This window comes from Triticum dicoccoides, chromosome 7A (genome assembly GCF_002162155.2).
Source record: "Triticum dicoccoides isolate Atlit2015 ecotype Zavitan chromosome 7A, WEW_v2.0, whole genome shotgun sequence".
NCBI classification, from domain to species: Eukaryota; Viridiplantae; Streptophyta; class Magnoliopsida; order Poales; family Poaceae; genus Triticum; species Triticum dicoccoides.
This window is the reverse complement of record NC_041392.1, coordinates 6612996-6618764: the sequence shown is the minus strand read 5'-3', so window position 1 is coordinate 6618764 and position 5769 is coordinate 6612996.

Genomic DNA, 5769 nt, shown 5'->3' with positions numbered 1-5769 from the left:
GGCCAGAAGGAAGCATCTCCATGGGCCATCAAACAAAGGATGTCATCGGGTTTTGTGTTGACTTCATTCCTGGCCTTAAGAAGATAGGTCTCCCTAAATCGCGGTATGAGGGGAGACTGACTGGAAAAGGCACGCTAGGAGCGGACTCAATAATATGCAGGGACGGGCATTCTTGGTCTCAAGCACACTACATAGTTCTACAGAACTCTACCTTGGTGACCCCGTATGTCGATGAACACAAGAACAGTCTGCGCTCCAAACACCCGGAGCAGTGCGACGACTGGACTACATGTGAACACATTAGGACTTTCAGCAGTTGGTTGGAAGCACGTCTCAGAGGTGACAACACTGTTTGTGATGAGTTGTACTTGTTGTCCAGGGACCATCTTTGACTATATTGATTTACAAAGGATACGAGATAAATGGGAATACATTTTACACGATTGACCAAGATCAAAAGAGCACCAACCAAAACAGCGGTGTCCGCTTTGATGCAACAACCGAGAAGGGAAAGGACACATATTATGGTTACATAGTGGACATATGGGAACTTGACTACGGACAAGATTTTAAGGTCCCTTTGTTTAAGTGCAAATGGGTCAATCTGTCAGGAGGCGGGGTACATGTAGACCCACAGTACGGAATGACAACAGTCGATCTAAAAAATCTTGGGTACACCGACGAACCGTTCGTCCTAGCCAATGATGTGGCACAGGTTATCTATGTGAAGGACATGTCTACCAGACCGAGAAAAAGAAAAGATAAGGAAACGAATACATCATACGATGAGCCAAAGCGCCACATAGTTCTTTCAGGAAAAAGGGACATCATGGGAGTGGAGGGCAAGACAGACATGTCTGAAGATTATGAAAAATTTCATGAAATTCCTCCCTTCAATGTCAAGGCTGACCCAAGTGTCCTGATAAACGATGAAGATTATCCATGGTTACGGCGCAATAAGCAAATGACACAAGCGAAGAAAAAGTGAAGACTTTCTCCCACAACTATTATGATGATACCATGCCAAATTTGTAATAGACGAGTATGCTATGCCAACTTTTTCAGCGTTCATTTGAAAACTATGAATTAAAAAATAAAGCAAGAAACAAAATAAAATAAATAAAGCAACAACGAAAACAAAAAAACTAAAAAAGTGTTTTCAAATTTGAAAACTAATGGCACTAACAGAAAGTTTATAATTTTGCAGACCTAAAAGCTAAAAGAATTAAAAAATAAAGCAAGAAACAAAAGAAAATAAATAATGCAGAAAACAAAACAAAAAAACTAAAAAAGTGTTTTAAAATTTGAAAACTAATGGCACCAGCAGAAAGTTTATAATTTTTCTAAAACTAAAAGCTAAAAGAATTAAAAAATAAAGCAAGAAACAAAAGAAAATAAATAATGCAGAAAACAAAACAAAAAACTGGAAAAAATTTAAATATAGCAACAATAAGTATTTAGTTCTAAGTAGAAACAAAAAAAACAAAAAAAGTGCCATCTACTGGGGCCCCACGGCCTGAATACGACTAGAAACCCTACCATGGGCCAGGATTCAGGCCCGCGGGAGGCCCAGTAGGCCCACAGGCACAAATTGCAGTGTTAAGCCCAAAAGCCTGCTTTAGAGAGGAGCACTAGAGGGATGGCGCACCGCACCTTATAAACAGGTGCGCCTCCCTCTCAACTAGCGAGGTGGGACTAAATATTTGAGTTCGGGGCAGCACAGGCATTAGTCCCAGTTGGTGCTACGACCCGGGACTAATGCCCCTCTTTAGTCCCGGTTGGTGGCACCAACCGGGACTAAAGAGGGGCATTAGTCTCGGTTTGTGCCACTAACCGGGATTAAAGGCTTTGCTATATAAGCAGCACTTAGCAGTTTCTCCAAAATCCATCCCTTTCTTCTCCGCCCGACGCCCACTGCTCTGCCTCGTCGCCGTCGCCGCCGAGCCGTCAGGCTGCTCCACCTCGTCGTCGCCGCCACCTCCGACACCGTCAGGCTGGTCCACCTCACCGTCGTCGCCGCCTCCGACGCGGTCAGGCTGCTCAACTTTGCCATCGCCGCCGCCCTCGACGCCATCTGCCCCGACGCCGGCGCCGCTCCCCGCGCCCCGACGCCGCCCGCCGTGCTCCGCCACCCCTCTGTGAGCACCTGCCTCTCGCGCCCCTGTCTTGCCTCGCTCCCGCGCCCATGCACTACCCTGCCCCGCCGGCGCCACCGCTGCCGCCATGCCCCTCTGCCCCGCCGGCGCCACCACTTTTTTTATTAGTTTAATTTTTTTTCATATATATATAATGTATGTGTATGTATGTGGCTATATGTTTTTGTTCATATGTTGCAATATGTTTTTTTATTTTTATTAGTTTATTTTTTGTTCATATGTGATGTATATGCGTATGTGGCTATAACGTATATGTGTATGTGGTGTATGTGGCTAGAATTTGCAAAATATATATGTTAAAAATGTTTTTTGTTCATAGAAAGTTTTTTGTTCATATATAGAAAGTTACAATTTTAGAAAAGTTTCATATATGCAAAAGTTACAATTTTAGAAAAAGAAGGATAGGAAAGAAGAAAATAAGAAGAGGAAAGAAAGAAGAAGAGGAAAGGAAAAGAAGAGGAGAAATAAATAAGAAGAAAAAAAAGAAGAAAAAAAAGAGGAGAAGAAGAAAGGAATAGTGGAGAAGAAGAGAATCTCTTCTTCTCCACTATTCCTTTCTTCTTCTCCTCTTTTTTTCTTCTTTTTTTTCTTCGATCTTCTCCTCTCTTTTTTCTTCTTTTTTTCTTCTTCTTCTTCTTAATTTTTATCGGGAACGAGGGTGTCGAGGATCGCCGAGGGGTCGAGGGTCGGGAACTAGGGTCGAGGGTTCGAGGGGTCGAGGATCGCTCGGCACTAGGCAACCTCCCGACCCCTCGGCGATCCTCTCGAACATGAGAGGACGAAGAGGATAAAAAAAGAAGAGGAAGAAGAAAAAAAAGAGGAGAAGAAAGAATAGAGGAGAACTATTCTTTCTTCTCCTCTCTTTTTTCTTCTTCCTCTTTTTTTTATCGGGAACGAGGGTCGTCGAGGGACATAGATGTAGTGTCGTTGTTGTCGATATACCCCCTCCCGATAGCTTCAACACGTGGGGGGGGGTCATTATTACCCCCTCCTTGAAGCGTTCTCGAGGCCACCCCAAACCCTTGAAGCGTTGTCGAGGCCACCCCAAACCCTAGAGAAGCAGCATCGAGGCCACTAATTAATATATATGATTCCTTACTATATGATTAGCTAGCTAGTTCTACGTTTGCCACTAATATATCCATTTGTCATGTTTGCATAATAATTGCCATGTTGTAAATATTTGTAGAAACTATGGACACCGCCCGAGACGAAGCAAACGAAGCAAACGAAGCGATGTTGGGGGACATAATCGCACAAGGAAGTGATGCCGTCTCGTTGTATCTCAACGACACCGATGGTACTGTGGAAGGAGAGGGTGAAGAAGCTGGCTCTGGTGACCTAATGCCGGTGCAAGAAGAAGAACGTGAGGACGGCTCCGGTGACCCAATGCCGGTGCAAGAAGGAGACCGTGATGACGGCTCCGGTGACCGAACCGAGTCCGGCCAGGTATATATATTAGTTAAGCCTGTGCTGACTAGCTAATTGATGCATTCATTGTTTTGGTATGTACACATATTAATTAAGTCTTTGCTCTTTTTTCTAGCCCTCCGGATCGAGCACAACTGAGGTAAAGAGACGAGGACCGAAGAAAAAGTTAAGCTCGGATGAAAGGTTTGAGATCATATCAATCGCGCCCGACGGTCAACCTATTGAACCCATCCGAACAAAGAAGGCATTTGTTGCTCAGTGCGGGGTTCTGGTTAGGGACAAGATCCCGATCAGCATCCAGCAATGGTTCAAGCCGGCTACAGAAGACCCTGAGGTGTCTTACGTCAATGATATGCAGAAAAATGATCTTTGCACTGAGCTGAAGACAAATTTCACCCTACCGCCAGAGGATGATCCGGAGAAGCCAGTTAAAGAGCGATTAATCAAGTCTTTTGCTCTTAAGAGGATGGCAGACCTATTCAGGAGGTGGAAGAATGACCTGAATAGGTTTGTCGAGAAAAAAGAGACACCGGAATTCAAGGGCATATATGAGAAGATCAGAGATGACTGGCCTGCATTTGTGGCCTACAAGACATCGGAAAAGAGTAAGAAGATGTCGGCGACAAACAAGAAAAATGCTGAGAAGAAGAAGCTTCACCATCGCATGGGGTCAGGTGGCTACCTCGTAGCCCGGCCTAAGTGGGCCAAGGCTGAGAAGGATCTGCTTGATAAAGGGATCGAACCAGAGACAATGAGCTGGCCAGACCGTTTCCGGACTTGGTTCTTCGGGGCTGGCGGAACCTTGGACCCTATAATAGGGAAGTGCATTTGGACAGATGAGCAACTTGACATACCCTTGAAGAAGCTTCGGTACTATATCGCTGCAGCGCAGAAAGGGACGTTCCTTCCAGACAGAGAGAACGACGAGCTCACAAAGGCCCTCGGAAATCCTGAGCACCCTGGACGGACACGAGGCACGCCAGGCTCCATTCCGTGGAAGGCTGGGTTTCCGGACGCAGGCGGTTACAAACGCCATGAGAGGAGGAAGAAAGTGCAGCAGTCCGAACTGCAGGCGCTTAAAGCAAGGGCACTCGGGATAGAGGAACGAGAAGCAAATCGCAGCAAACGAACTGCCGAAGCTTCCCCTAAAGGTACCCCGCCATCTCAGCGGAGAAGCAGCGTGGCTTCCACCGAGCTGCTTCAGCCAGAGCTTGTCTTGACGGCTCCTGCCAGCTATCTCGTGGATGCTATCACGGAGGCTCAAAATTGCCACCTTATGACGCAATGGATGAATATGAAGGTCAAGGCGGCTGTTGGCTCTGTTTTTCCTAATGAACCCGACGCAACTTTACACTGCCAGCCGATTCCAGAAGGATATGCTAAGGTGATGGTGGATGAAATAACGGAGGGATTTGAGGACCTCCCGCTTGACCACCCTACCAGAGAAGGGGAGACTCGGCTGGGTTCTGCTCTGAAGACTCCATGCCTATGGCAGAAGGAGCTCATCAACCTTCCAAACTGGACGCCTCCGCCTCCTCCTCCTCCTCCGGCGAGTCAGGGCACTCCGCCTCCTCCACCGCCTCCTCCTCCGGCGAGTGACGATCAGGGCCCTCGGCCGGCTCCTTCTTCGGCGCGTGGCGGCACTCCGCCTCCTTCTTCGCCTGCGCCGGCGCGCCCGAGCATCCAGCCTACTCCTTCTCCGCCTCGTCAGCAAGGGCGGAAGAGACCCGCCACCGCTCCGGCAGCTGCTCCGGCGCGTCGTAGTCCTTCTCCTCCGCCTCGTAAGCAAGTCAAGAAGACTGCCGCTCCGTCTGCTCTGCCGGCGTCTAGCTGTACAGCTAGAGGCGGGAGGAAATACAGATTCGGTCCTTCTCTGAAGACTCCAGAGAAGTTACCATATGAGAGGACCCTGGAGGAGAACGCGAGGATCGCGCAAACCGAGGTGGATGGCTGGTTTAAAGGGTTGAAAGCAAAGAGACATCCACCTCCGAAGGAGAAGGTAGATCCGGTGAAAGTGAAGTGCACTCTGGCTGCCCTGGCAAAACCACCCAAGTCTCCGCCGAAAGGCAACTATGAGCGCATTATTGGAAAGGCATTTGCCGAAGCGCAGCAGTCGGGAAGTACTGTCAGTGATCAAAGGATGAAAGAACGACGAGATGCGAAACAAATTGCCCAGCTCGGC